Source organism: Protopterus annectens, chromosome 11.part0 (genome assembly GCF_019279795.1).
Source record: "Protopterus annectens isolate FY-2018-M chromosome 11.part0, PAN1.0, whole genome shotgun sequence".
Lineage (NCBI taxonomy): Eukaryota > Metazoa > Chordata > Ceratodontiformes > Protopteridae > Protopterus > Protopterus annectens.
Genome location: NC_056745.1, coordinates 1156770476 through 1156786509, shown reverse-complemented (window position 1 = coordinate 1156786509; position 16034 = coordinate 1156770476). Strand labels below are relative to the sequence as shown.

The 16034-nt window shown below is 39.0% G+C and overlaps 1 protein-coding gene across 1 annotated transcript in view; it reads right to left on the bottom strand.

Annotated features, from left to right (window-relative positions):
• Positions 1–16034, bottom strand: part of LOC122815754 (26S proteasome regulatory subunit 7) — a 583850-nt gene that overhangs the window by 441085 nt on the left and 126731 nt on the right. The window lies entirely within an intron of this gene.

The window sequence follows — 16034 nt, the reverse complement described above, 5'->3', positions numbered from 1 at the left end:
ATGTGGCTATCTTGACAGGAACTAAGCATATTGATAAAGTGTCAAGTTTAAACAACAGGGGACATGGATGTTATCAGATATTTGAGAGCTAAACCATGACAAAAAGAAGTATTTTCGCACCAAACGTATATTTAAATCACAACTGTATAAGCAAAAGGTGAAGCATTTCCATCTACACAGAACCAGTAAACTATACAAGACAGCACAATATTTTAATGTCTGCAAGTTGTAATGCTACTATTAAAGAAACACATCTAACTATATGTACTGAAAGCATGTAGCTAGAACAGATGAAGCACACTATTTTACCTCAAATCCACAATGGAGTCTACTATATTAATATTTATGTCAATGATGTTAGAGTGTTTTAAGGTTGAAAGTAATTCTGCTCCAAATATGCAAAATAAATAAGGTATAAAATAAAGCTTGCTTAAATGTAGAAATAGAGTTTAGCAATATGTAATTAGCATCCATGCTAAATGACTATGCCTTGATCCCGCGGTGGTGGTGCTGCGGTAGCGTTGTCGCCTCACAGTAAGACGCTGTCCGGTTCGATTCTCAGCTAGAGCGTCTTCTGCGTGGAGACATGCATGAATGGGCATACCTTCGTTGAAGGTTGTGCATCAGGCCTGGCAAGCCGGTACGTAAAAATCAACTGCCAATCATTAGCGGACCGGAGTTCCGCTGTGGCGACCCCTAACCAGGAAAAGCCGAAAGACACAAACAAACAAACTAAATGACTGTGCCTTGAAAAATAAGGAATCTGCTTAATGGACACGTTTCCTTACAGACTCGGCAAAAATGTAAAAAAACAATTCTGTATGCATTTCACACTGTCAGCAAGGAAGTTGACCTGCTTCCTTAAAGAATGAACATGGTTTTAACAGAAAAACAATCTGTACGTGTTTTTGTCATATGTTTCCTTAAAGACATGTTTTCTTACACTGTCAAGCAAGGAAGTTTGAATGGACATGCTTTTATCAAGTCAGCATCTTCCCACAAGATGTTTACTTAAAGACAATATCAGCATTGTTTCTCTACAGGATGGAAAACAATTCTATTACATGTTTTCCTGTAAACATCAGCAAACAGAAGTTCCACTGAAAGTCCAAAACAGAATACCAAGAAGAAAAACAGGATCTAAAAACACTATAGAAAGACTATAGCAGATAAAATTGTTAGAGGTATTTTGGTAGGAACACACCTGTTCCGAGGAAATGTACAGGAGAATTATCTTCTATGCTGATCGAGAAGTAAAGTGGTACAGTGTAACTAACGCCGCAATAGTAGTCCGTATGGTTTGTTATAAGAATAAGTTATTTATTAGTTACTGCTCTTAAAATAACAGAGTGTTGTGCTGCAAAGTATATTCTATCATCAGTGTACATTCTGCAAGTTTCTGTGTGCAACAGACTGTGAATGCAACTATAACTAGACTTTGATTTCAGCAGAACCCAGCCAATAAGATTTAGTGTCTTATGAAGACTTGAGTTCCAGCACAGTAAGAAGCACCTTGATAATTACTTTTTCAATGGCGAGCCTAGCCTGCATTCGAAAACAGGGGGAGTGATGCCTGCAGAGGGTCACTTCAGTAAAGTTGCAGTAACTAACATTTGTACACATGTGTAAATCCTAAACAGAAATACTCCAGTTTATACAGCTTGCAGCAGTAAAGTTTCTCAGACGTCTGAATCCAGATTGAGCGTGCAGTGCAGGAAAGTCGCAGTGCTGGCTCAATCTGGATTCAGATGTCTGAGAAACTTTACTATAAATTTTCCAAGAAAGGTGAACACCAACATTTCACAGCAGCTCACTGCCTGCTGTGTTTCACCAGCTTCTCGAGTGACTCCGAAAAAATTCCAGCCATCTGCAACAACAGCCTGATCACCTGTTTTCTTGCTAAGTGGTAAGACCTTTTTTGTGTCACATTTTTAGTATGGATGCTATTAGATAGAATTCAAGCAGGTGTAAGCCAAGCTTTACTCTTAATATGGCAGAACTAGATAAAATATGGAGTAAACTGCAATGCTGGTATACACAGCACATTAGTAAATGTAAAACCTTATTAGGACAAGTTAAGACAACTACCTCTGGGAATGTTTTGGGTTATCAAAAAGTACTACAGAATCATCAGATAACCTATGTAAGAAGATTCTATAGGAATGAGAAGTGTACTAACTGGTTCTCTGACAGAGTAGCTGAAGCTTGGAACAGACTACTAAATTACATTAAAGCATTGTGCTAGCAGCAGACAGGCTAAAAGAGCGACTGCTAACCTGATAAAAGTGTTTGTTTTCCTGCTACTACCTGGGCGACTGTCCGATCTAGCTAAACTGCAAGTATTTCTGCTTCTTGAACTGTTTTAAACTGTTTAAAGTAGTTTTTGCACCTGCACTCTTAAGGTTTGTCCTGTTTGTTGCTTTTACCTGTTGAGGCTACACACTCAAGTGTGCTAGCCTGTGTTACATATTTATTGCATTTTCCTGCTGTTTGTTGCAAAAAAAAAAAAAAAAAAAAAATATCCTCGTTTCCCGTCTTTCCTGACCTAGAGTAGTCCAAATACAGGCTTTGCTGTATTCTCGACTTTTGGAAAGTTCCTGTGTTGCCCATTTCCTTTCTTGGATAAAGGGAGGCTTCTTTGTTCACCAGTGGCAGTGGGGAGCTTGGAGCAGCCTATCTATCCCTGGAGGAGTGTTCCCAGCACAAGAATCTGGTAGTCTATTGGCTTTTTTGGGCCAATTTCTAGATCTTTCAAGTCCCCCTGTATAAAACCCACTTTAGCGCGGCTTTGCGCGATTTTGTGCATAGCACAGCATCGGGCAGCGCCGCTTAATTGGGTTTAAACCATTCTCAGCTCCACAAAGTCTGCTCTTCACCTTTTCCCTTAGAACTGATCTAGTTCTCATAATAAACACCCTATTCCCACTCTAAAGCCTGGCACTTGCTCACTAAAGCAATTATATAAGTCAGCACTGAAAATTAAAAGCACTACACCCTCACAAACACCCCTTGAGTACTTTGTTCCCCATTGGCCCTTCTTTTCAATTATAAAGGAATTCCCAATACTACTCTAGCATGTCCAAAGGTCAGTTGTCAATCTCCTCTCCGGTCCAGCTGGTGAATCTGGGAATCTTGAGGCAATGTTACAACTGCCTCATGTACACAGACAACCCTCTCCTCCTGCCAAAAAATTCCAACACATGTGAGAGATGCAACCATATAGCCAAACTGGAGGCTAAGCTCTCTAAACTCAGTACTGGCATAACCAGTCAGGAGGAGAAGGAAACCACACTCACTACAATTCCAGTCTCACATAGACCTACCACGACAGCAAACGAAACACATAAACACACAAAAACATACTCGGAGGCTCTAAATAAAAATCTGCCTAAGTAGCAGAGACCTCCAAAGCAGACACCCAAGCAACCGCTACCCCAAAACAAAACACGTGCAACACATAGCTCACAAAGCCAGTGTGCCGAACAGTCACAGCCCTTAAGGCTAAACAACACACCTGATACACTTGTAATAGGTGACTCTATCGTCAGGCACACTGACGTCCCGCTCACCAGGCTGAACAAGGAGAAGGTCACGGTGAGCTGCCTGTCGGGCGCTAGGATCCGCCACATAACACAAGCACTCAGGTCACTCCAAGGCAAGTACAAATATGACTCAGTCATTGTCCATGCTGGTGTGAATGACCTGAGACGTACCTCCCTGGACTACATGAAAAAAGACATTGAGGAGCTCTCTGAGCATGTAGCCCAGGCCGGTATGACCCTGACCTTGAGTAGCATCTTACCCTCACCAAGAATGATGCCACAATATGAAGACAAGATGATCAATTTCAACAATTGGCTTAAGTATTGGTGTCATTCAAAGGGGATCCGATGCCTGTCTGCCTGGGATGACATGCTTGACAAGCCACGATGCTTCGCTATGGACGGCTTGCACCTGTCACCCCTGGGCTTTCGGATATTGGCAAAGGCTCTTGCCACCCCCATAGTGCCTTTTTTAGGCAAGGCTCAAAAGACAAACCCACCTCCATAGGTATCACAAGGGATAAGAAACTAAGAGTAATGCTACTCAACGCCAGAAGTCTAAACCTCAAGATGCACACACTCGAAACTCTCCTTAGCATGGAGAACATCGATATCTGTGCAGTAACAGAAACCTGGTTCAAGGCTCCCGAGAGCACCCCAGCACTACCAGGTTATACCTCATACCATGTTTTTCGGCCCCAAAACTTGGAACGAACCACAAAAGGAGGGGGAGTATCAATATTCATCAAAGATACCCTCACCTCCAGGTTGGTGGCACAGCACGAAGCATCAGAGACTATCCATGTGCAACTAACAGTGGGTAAAACTGCCTTCCAGTTTACAGCCTGCTACAGACCACCCTCCCAAACCCAGGAACCCCACTCGGCCTTCCTGAGAACACTGGAAAATATGAAGGTCTCTCCAAACACCATTATACTGGGTGACTTCAACTACCCTAACATAGACTGGGAGCATTACTCTAGCTCCAACACCCTAGCCCAAAGGTTCCTAGAATTTATAAACTCAAATGCTATGGAACAACTCGTTGCCACTCCCACAAGAGGGGAAAACATACTGGACCTGATCATCAACAACATGGGGACTCTATGCTCCAGACTAGAAGTGTATCCCTCACTGGTAAGATCAGACCATAAACTAATCTCACTAGATATTCACATCCCGACCCCAGCCCCTACCCAGAAAACCACAGTGAAAAACTTCTCTAAAGCAAATTTCACACTCCTCAAAACCGAGATGGAATCCTTCAAAGCCCCCGGGCCTGTGGAAAATATGGCCCAGACCACAGAATCCTTTATAAATGCATTCTATGAACACCTTCAGGAATGCATGGATCATGCAATCCCAAACAAAACCAAGACCCAATCCTCCAAAGTTAGGCGTCCTGTCTGGTGGACCCCAGCCGTAAACAAACTATACAATAGAAGGAGGAAGCTACTACATGATAGAGCAAAATCCCAAAAAGGGAAGGCATCTCTGATCAGTATTAGCAAAAAACTACGGGCAGTCATAAAATCGTCTAAGGCCAGCTTCGAGAGAAAAATTGCACAGGACACTAAGGATAATCACAAGGCTTTCTTTAGTTATGTTAGGAACCTGGGTAGGAATTCCCAGATATGCTCAGAATTAGTCCAAAATGACAAAAAATACACCGAACCCACAGACATTGCCAACATCCTAGCTGACAGGTTCAGCGCAAACTTCTCCCCCCCCTTCCCCACCAAAAGGGCAAATATCTATCCCAGCAGAGTGCTGCCCCCCTGACATCTCAGATGCTCAGGTAAGAGCCGCCCTCTCCAAAGCAAAAAACACAGCATCAATGGGTCCAGACGGTGTCCCGGGCTGCGTCATACATGAACTCCAAGAAGAACTAAACCCAAACTTAAAACTACTGTTCAGTCTCAGCCTTACTACAGGATATGTACCCAAAGAGTGGCGTACAGCAACAGTGGTCCCTCTCCACAAAGGTGGTGCCTCAACGGATCTTGGAAACTTTCGCCCCATAAGCTTGACTAGCTTGGTCTGCAAAGCTATGGAAAGGATCATCATGGACCTCATAAATAAAGATATTGGGGACCTACAGACACTGGATCCTACCCAGTTCGGCTTTGTTAAGGGCAGATCCTCCCTCTTAAACCTGGTCGATTTCTTTGAAACAGTCACCAAGGCCATTGACGAGGGGAAGGTGGTCCACACAGCCTACCTGGACCTTGCAAAAGCCTTCAATACAATACCCCACTCGGGCATTATAGATAAGCTCACCAGCTTAAATATAAACCCCTATGTCACTAGATGGGTTGCAAACTGGCTCAAGGACAGAACCCACATGGTTAGAATTGCTGGAGCCATGTCAGACTCCAAACCAGTTACAAGTGGCGTCCCACAAGGCTCAGTCCTGGGACCTCTCTTGTTCGGTATATATTTCTTGGAGGTACAGGCTAACATGGAAGGACTGTGGCTGACCAAGTTCGCAGATGACTGCAAACTGGGCGCCATAATAGACTCTCCAGCCGACACAAGCATCCTACAAAAGGGCCTCATAGAAACAGACAACTGGTGCCAGAGCCATGGCCTCAAGCTAAACGCCAAAAAGTGTATAGTCATCCCCTTTGGCAAAAACAAAGTGCCCACAAATTACCACATAAGTGGTAATCCATTAAGTACAGAAGAAGTAATTAGGGACCTGGGGACCCAAGTTGATAGCAATCTCTCATTTGACAACCACGTGGCCAAAGTGGTTAGAAAAACATTTTATATAGCCCACCTAATCATGAAGGGATTCACATCTAGATCAGGGGAGGTCATCGTGCCTCTTTACTCATCCCTCATCAGGCCCATAATTGAGTACAATGCCGCTTTTGGGATGTACCTTACCAGACACCTGCAGAAACTGGAAAGACCCCAAAAGTACCTCACCAAGAGGATCAAAGGGCTCAAACAGATGCCACATGCTGCCCGGTTAAAGAAACTCCAGCTCTACTCAGTGGCATACCGCCTGCTCAGAGGCGATCTGTGCCTGACGTATAAAGCCATGTCCAACCCGAATTAATGGACATGCTGCACCTCAGAAAATCCAAATCCCATCGAGCTACGCGCTCGAGAGACTTGAACCTCAGCACTGAAATAAATAGGACATGCTGGAGGGACAGATTCATAACCCAGAGGCTCCCTTCACTCTGGAATAAAATCCCAGTCTAGGTTAGGCAGAGTCCCTCATTGACTCTCTTCAAGAGGAATCTTGATGAGTGGATGGGAGATAGTAGGTTTACCCCGGGTATCACTTCTGTGTCACTGTTAGACAGAGGCACAGTATACTAACCTCAAAAAAGGGCACAGCAAAATTCATTTAAAATGGGTGGCGAAAGCCAAACACACTCTGGCTAGGCTTATAAATGCCCTAGGGCAGATAGCCTAGTATGAACCTATGAACCTATAAAGCAAGTACTAGTTTAGATATTTTTACGAACAGCCTGGACATTTATTATGGGAACAAGTGTTTTGGCATATTGGCAAACTAGAAGGGCTTTAATGCCTGTGCTTGAAACATTTGTATGTATGTATGTATGTAAGTTGATAGTAAGGCATTATGCAAATGTATTACAATATTTGACTGGTATCTCAAAGAAAACCATGTGGGGTAAGACAAATGTTTATTGTGTAAATCATATGAAACTGCTTTCTGTGTAAAATGTCATAAAAATACAGTGCATGCCATTATTCAAAGGTTAGACTGTACAGACAAACATTTTAATGGTAAAGAACCAGAAAAAGTTAATATGCATACATTATATTCAGATGTGGAACAGTTATGTCCTGTCACCACATGTAAAAGGTTTATTTCAGAGTTACAGCAACAGTCAAATCAGTTATTGACAGAAACTCTAGTACATTTTGTTACAAAAAAATTTAATAAACTTCTAAAAGACAGACACAATGAGTTCAGGAAGTTTAGACAAGTTATACAAACATTTTTTCAAAAGTGCATAAGAGTTTTAGAATCAGCAGAGCAGGTTACTGAGAAATATCAGGAAGACCATGCAGCATTACAGGAAACTCTTGAACAGCAGTTACAGGATAAAGATAATAAATTAGCTGAACTAACAAGAGACTGACTTCCTGCATACAACAGCTGAGCTTAAGAAAACATTGCAAAAGAACAGGAAACTACAGCTGATCTGTACAAAAAGGCATATTTTATAATATGTTTATGTTTTGAAAATGGTTAAGCATACATAGCAGCATCTGATGATAGGACAAATCGTTTTCATATGTTTTACTTTCATTTAAAGCAAGACATTTATCAGTACTACAGTAAAGTAGAGTGTATAACTGCCATTCTCATAGCATAGTCAAAAAATAAACAAAACAGTTCTAGTGCATAAAAATCAAATGAAAATAGTTAATAAGAGTAGAAATCTGAGTCACAAGATTGACATGCATGTACTTTCTTTTCATCTAAATTCCATCTGTTAACATGCACAAGAGAAAAGGCAGACAGCAAATGTAAATATAAAAACATGTGTTAGTTAAGTCAATATCTATTTTACTTTTTATATAATTGTATAGTAACACACACCAAACAGTTAAAGTTCTGAATTTTAAAAAGAAATAAAATCACAGATGGTATTAGTCAAGCAGTCTTTGTAAAATGAATGGTAGGGCAGTTAAATAAAAAGAAATACCAAAATCCAAGTAAAAAAATCTGTAAGCTAATTGTAAAATAATGTCTATTTATGTAGTATAGTTATGCAAATCACAAATATAATTCTAAGTATTTTATAACTGCATTCTAATATCAAGTTGCAAGTCTATTAACAGATGATTAAAGGAAAAATGCTAAAAGGGTTAACTAGTCTTCAGTATCTAAAATGTGAGCTCAGACCTTCCCGGCTTGGATGAATAGTTTCAGGAAATGTTGGAAAGATAAGGTAAAAAAAACAAAAAAAAAAAAAACAAGACTGATTGCCAAACAAGTAGCTTGAGTTTTTCTTAAACATTATTGTAAAAACAAAGTGCCCACAAATTACCACATAGGTGGTAATCCATTAAGTACAGAAGAAGTAATTAGGGACCTGGGGACCCAAGTTGATAGCAATCTCTCATTTGACAACCACGTGGCCAAAGTGGTTAGAAAAACATTTTATATAGCCCACCTAATCATGAAGGGATTCACATCTAGATCAGGGGAGGTCATCGTGCCTCTTTACTCATCCCTCATCAGGCCCATAATTGAGTACAATGCCCCTTTTGGGATGTACCTTACCAGACACCTGCAGTAACTGGAAAGACTCCAAAAGTACCTCACCAAGAGGATCAAAGGGCTCAAACAGATGCCATATGCTGCCCGGTTAAAGAAACTCCAGCTCTACTTAGTGGCATACCGCCTGTTCAGAGGTGATCTGTGCCGGACGTATAAAGCCATGTCCAACCCGGAATTAATGGACATGCTGCACCTCAGAAAATCCAAATCCCATCGAGCTCGACTCGAGAGACTTGAACCTCAGCACTGAAATAAATAGGACATGCTGGAGGGACAGATTCATAACCCAGAGGCTCCCTTCACTCTGGAATAAAATCCCAGTCCAGGTTAGGCAGAGTCCCTCATTGACTCTCTTCAAGAGGAATCTTGATGAGTGGATGGGAGATCGTAGGTTTACCCCGGGTATCACTTCTGTGTCACTGTTAGACAGAGGCACAGTATACTAACCTCGAAAAAAGGCATAGCAAAATAAATTTAAAATGGGTGGCGAAAGCCAAACACATTCTGGCTAGGCTTATAAATGCCCTAGGGCAGATAGCCTAGTATGAACCTATGAACCTATGAACCTATAATGTTCACCAACCTGAAAACACCCCTGCCCTTAAAAACCTTATCAGCCCCCATAGTGCCCTCAGGCCACTACGCTCATCTAATAAACTAATAGTACTAACCCAAAAATCAAGCAACTCTGCAGGAGATGCTCTATTTGCCAACTCAGTACGTAAAACTTGGAATCTACTTCCTGCTAACCTTACCAAAGAAACTTCGCTACCCCTATTTAAAAAAGGCCTCAAAAATTACTTCAAATCACACTGGCTTTGCTCTTGCTCAAATCCTGATTAACAACTCCACTAAAATATGTATTACTTCCCAATCTGTTGTTTAGCAGTCTACCCATGCCTCACTACATATGTATGTCTGTACATATTGAAAGATGTTATCTGCTTGTATCCCATGTTAATATTTGGATATGTTTCTTGTGTTTAAAACTTAGTTATGTATTTTCTGTCTCTGTACTGTTTTGTTACGTGAAGCTTTTTTCCCCGGGCCTCCGCTGAAAATGGACATGTATCCAGTCGGACTATCCCGGTCAACAAATGTAAAATAAATAAATAATACATAAATATTAAAACATAATTGTTAAATGTTCACATGCAACACTATTTGGTAATTATAATAAAACGTCATAATTGTGCATACATGTCACTGATAATCTGTTTGCAAGTAAATGTTAAAAGTAAAAAAATTCAGTTACATCAAATATAGCCAGCAGATGGGCCATAATATACATACAATTCAAATCAATTATGCAGGAGGGTATAAATACCTACTAGTAGTAGTAAACAGCAAAAGCTTTATAAAAAATATCAAATCAGACAAAGGTCCATAGTTTGTTAACCTAATAACAGCAAATGTATAACCAAAGTGTTGGGCTGGTATACATTCTATTCTTACAGCATAAAGCAAATAAACAATAGTGCAAAACTACAGGGGGAGGGGTACTTTCTAGTTTTACATTGACTGTGTGAGCAGTACTGCAAAAGGGTCTAAAATAAAGCTACAGGAAGAAATAATATCTCATTCCTTCTTGACAATACTCTTTTAGGGGGTAGGGGAAAACAGGTATTAGTACATTAGAAATACTGGTAAACAGATTAAACCTGACAGGATAAGATATTTTACAAGTTGCTAATAGCTATTATGCTAGTTATTATTGTATTGTTCAGTATTAAATTGTATTTACAACCTGTTAAACTGTAAAGCTATACAAGAGAGAGAGAGTAAAGACATGTAAAACATGAAAAAATGAGCAAGACTGGTCACCATTTTTTAATTTGTTTTTGGCAAGACCAATGTTGGTATGCAAAAAGTATGAATGTTTCTTATTGTTGGGTATGTAGTTGCCTCTGGTGGCAATTCCACTACATACTTCTAAAGAGACATACGTTTTTTACAAGATTTTGCTTGATGTTAATGTTATTAAATTTGTAGATTGGACTAAATGTACTTTGCAGTCTGTGTGTACAAATGCACAACATTCAGTGTAAATGTCTAACACTAGATTGAAATGCATGAGTAGCAAACAGTCTGTGTAGATATATACTGCATAAAACACACTGTAAAGTAACAAGTTCAAAAGCAATTTGTCAAGTTGTAATTGTATCACTAATTGTAATTTTATCACTGGTTTTTAGACCACCATTTTATCCATACCAGTATTGATTACCCCAGTTAGAGGAAAAGTATTTTAAAATATTGTATTCATACAGCTAATGGACTAATATGTAAACAGCATTCTTCAGTGTATAAACCATGCTTTTTTAAATCTTCAAGTATTAAAAGCTCAGTTCAGTACTTTAAGATGTTCACTTCACTGTCAACCAATGTGTTAACGGCCAGTTCAGAAATATGACCACAATGTTATGGTTAAAATTACATTAAATAACATTTACAGGAGCACATAGTTTTGGTCTCTTATAGATATTAGTCTCTCTGTAATCTTTTGGTATAAAATGATTAATAAAAGTAAACAGTTAATTCAACAGTTACAAAGAGTTAATGAAAGAGTTCTAAGTCGTAAATTAAATTCTGTGATTGCAAAAGAATAAATTAATCAAGTTAAAAAATAAATCTATAGCAGACACAGCCCATAACTGATGGAATATTTTCACAGAGTGGTCTGCAAAAGAAGAAGTTGTTAGATACATTCAGTTTTGGCAGTAATACTTGATATCATTATATTAACTATGTAAAAGTGCATTTTGACTTGTATCAAAAGAAGACTAAAGGTTTTGTTTCCTAATGTGTTTTCTATTTAATCTCATGAAAATACACATCAGTATAAAGTGTTTTAAAGTATGTTTTAAAAATAAAAAGAGGGAAATATTAGAGTGTATTAAGGTTGAAAGTAATTCTGCTACAAATATGCAAAATAAATAAGGTATAAAATAAAGCTTGCTTAAATGAAGAAATAAGAGGTTAGCAATATGTAATTAGCATCCATACTAAATGACTGTGCCTTGAAAAATAAGGAATCTGCTTAATGGACATGTTTCCTTACAGACTCAGCAAAAATGTAAAAAAAACAATTCTGTATGCATTTCACACTGTCAGCAAGGAAGTTGACCTGCTTCCTTAAAGAATGAACATGCTTTTAACAGAAAAACAATCTGTATGTGTTTTTGTCAAGTTTCCTTAAAGACATATTTTCTTACACTGTCAAGCAAGGAAGTCTGAATGGACGTGCTTTTATCAAGTCAGCATCTTCCCACAAGATGTTTCCTTAAAGACAATATTAGCATTTTTCTCTCCAGGATGTAAACAATTCTATTACATGTTTTCTTGCAAACATCAGCAAACAAATGTTCCATGCAAAGTCCAAAATAGAATACCAAGAAGAAAAACAGGATCTAAAAACACTATAAAAAGACTATAGCAGATGAAATTGTTAGAGGTATTTTGGTAGGAACACACTTGTTCCGAGGTAATGTACAGGAGAATTATCTTCTATGCTGATCGAGAAGTAAAGTGGTACAGTGTAACTAAAGCTGCAACATTAGTCCGTGTGGTTTGTTATAAGAATAAGTTATTTATTAGTTAATGCTCTTAAAGTAACAAAGTGTTGTGCTGCAAAGTATATTCTTTCATCAATGCACATTCTGCAACTTTCTGTGTGCAACAGACTGTGAATGCAACTATAACTAGACTTTGATTTCAGCAGAACCCAACCAATAAGACTTAGTGTCTTAAGAAGACTTCAGTTCCAGCACAGTAAGCAGCACCTTGACAATTAATCTAAGAAACAGAAGAGCAGTTATGAGAAACAAGGCTATGTCAGATTTATGGTAAGGGCAGTCCTGGCTGAAGTGGCAATAAAATGAAAAGATTACTAGAAAAAGAAGAAAGGAAAATTGTAAGATTACTGACCAAACTATCTGTACCTTTACAATCTGTATTTATTTTGGGTGTCTGAAAGTTCTGAGGGCTGTGTCACCAGTTCCTATTCTAAAAGCAAAAAATAACCAAGAACTTATATTTGGGAGTCCAGTGGAGCTCTTCCTTTGAACCTATACTTCTTAGATCTACTTCAGGATTTCATTATATACAGAACATTTAGACTATCTAAATGATTATGTTACCTAAACTACAGTGTAAGGTCATACTGACACTACCTCTTGGCTTATATAAGGAGGGGGCACTCTCAGTGACCTAAGACAACCTTACTCCTTTGGAGTTGTGAGGAGGCCTACCTCTTTCAGACATCCTTACCTGGCCTGTGGCACAATTAAGACCAGTATATAGTGTAGTATAAGTCAAATCCAGATTATTCAAAAAAATGGAAGCAACTTACAGAACAGGCTTAACTATTCAGTCCAGCCCTCCTTGAAGTAATGCAAAGAATGTTAAAATCTGGCATTTCCACCAATCAGCAGATATGACTTTGATCATTTTCCTCTTACTAATAATACTTGTACATTTGTAACCTTCATCCATGGTTCCTTACTGATATTTTGAGGACTAAACATGTAAAAAACAGGCTTTTGAAAAGTATTTTTATTCATTTTTTGTTTTTGTGGCCACTACACCCTCTCATCACTTACTTCTATATATACCACATCAGAGGTTGGTGTACTTTAACAGAAAAAGAAAAAGTGGCCTATTTTCAAAATTCTATCAAGTTTCAGTTTTGGTCCTCAAAATTATGACGGACACTCCTTGCCTGGCACAGACACAGTAATGGGGAGCAGCCAGCAGTATATGGATCAGTTATTTTTAAATGGGGAGGGGATATGCTCAACTGAGGAAGTGCAAGCCAAGTCAGGAGTTGATGTGGGGTGCTCTGTGCAGATCTGCTCAGACCTTATCAGGTGAAAGATTTATGTCAAAAATTTCCCTTGGTTGATTTCTTCACAGAGGTAAAATATTTCAAAGGATATCGCAGAGGTATAATTCTTATGGTTTACAGCCCTCTCCATGTTTCATTTTAGGATCCATATGAAACCATGTGGACTAAACTGTTATAGGACTTGCACACTGCTTCAGGGACCAGAGAATTTTTTAGTATAATTGGTATTCCCTGAAGGGTAAACATTTAGCAGAATGGACTTTTTTTTCTTTCTGACAGTGCTTGACGAAGCATTTCCACACCAGTGCATGACCAGCTGAGTGAGGGTGAACTGACGGAAATATCAGTAACAGGATAATGGCTCTTGGGAACAAATACCTGATGCTGCATTTCCCTCCAGTGTTATCTTTAGAAATATGGTGAGATGAAGAATGGATACAGAGGTTATAACCAGATTAGGCTTAACAAACTCTGTTATTTATTTCTATTCTACATATAAGTAGACACCTCTAAAACGACAGTTGTAGGTAAGCACCTCTAAAATGACAGTTGTTATAACTAGTACCATTACCATCCAAGAAGGCCATCACCAAAAAATGGAAGAAATCAGGCCCTCTTATGGTCAGAGAAGCCTATTTGATGCTAAAACATTACTAGAGAAAACTGATCTCAGACGTAAGTCTCTCCTCCCTTCTCCCCATTCAGTAAAGGAATGCTATAGCTTAACGTCAGGAATGTGTAATTCCCCCTTGACCAATTACAAGCCCCTTGCTTTTCCACTTAGGCAAGAATGAGTGATCTAGATCAACCACACTGGATTTCCCTCCCCCCCCCGTTTCTTTTTTTTCATTATCAAAGTTGAAACAATGAGGGAATAAATCACCTAATAAAGAGTTTGGACCACCTTTGCTTGCAAGGTGCCTTAGTCTGTCCTCAGCCTCCACTGTGATCATTTGCTTAACAAATAGATATCATTTTGCTGAATCCTGCATTATTTTGTCTCTTTTAACTATGACTTTTTCAGGTGTTCTGAGCTGATTAATTTTACAACATCCAGTACCTTTTGTCACGAGCGACACTGTTATTTTTCCTGAGCTTTTTCCTTCTGTTGGAATATAATGTTATCGATATCTTTAATGCAGATGTGTTAACTGTATACCATTTTATTCAATGAACTAAAGCTGAGAAAAACTGGCATTCCAAGATGGCTGCACACTGATCAACAGCTTAACCTGAGCACTCCTAGTGTGAAAAACGAACATAAAAGACAAGGGCCTGGAACTCTTTTCACTTTTAGCAAATTCAGTTACTGGCTAGTAAGTACACTGTCTGGATGCCAGCAAAGAAGAAACTAAGAGAGCCCAAAAGAAAATTAACTAGAAAAAGTGAAAAGAAAACACTGACTGCAAAGAATCCTGCAACTGTTCAGCAAAAAGCAGTTCAAGCTCCAGCTTTGGTGCAAGACACAGCTTCCATTAATCTGGAGGAAAAAAAAGTCAAACGTGCTCAGAGCTGATAAAAATAAACAAAACACTGAAGGAGTATATCAACTCAAATAAGAAAAGGCTGAAAAAGTTGAAAAAGTGAAGAAGCTTTAAACAGATATTCAGATGAGCAGATAAAACTGAAAAAAAATCAGAGGTCGAAAGAATAAAAGGCTGGCTCAGTATGAGACTGCTCAAGAAGAAATATTTCAATATATAGTAGAATTAGAGGGCAGAGCATATAGTGGAAATCTGAGATTTTCTGCTGTACAACGGAATCTAGGAGGAACAGACTATTAATTTTATGAAGTACAAATAGCAAATGGACTAGTATTCCACAGTATGATCTGTTATTTGAAAGGGCACATTGTATATGCTCCAAACCTGGCCATGACAAAGCAGCCAAGACCCGTATTAGTAAAGATGCAGTCCTACCAGCATAAAAGGTTGATGCTGACAAAACTGTGGCAAAAGGGCAAAGCATTAAAATTTTGAGATAGTAGAGTGCTTGTGGAAAATGATTATTCACTGTACACTAGGCAGAAGAGAAACAAATTTGTTCCACCAATCAGGGAATGTTGAGAGGCAGGTATGAGATTCACGCTGCTGCATCCATCTGTCTTTTGATTATTTTTTTTCCTGGAGGATGAAAGTCGTTTTTTGATGCAGAACAGGCGAAAAAGGAAATACAAAAGTTCGTCCAACAAAAAGTGAGCCATCAAGCAGAAGTGGATTCTGCTTCTCATTCTTCTGATAATACAGCAAGACTTTGCCAGTGAAAATTTTTCCAATGTTCCAAAGGAAATGCTTGATAGACAGAGAAAAGCACAAGTTGACTAAAACAATCAGGAGCACCTTGGAATTTAATCCAACTCTGGAGTTGG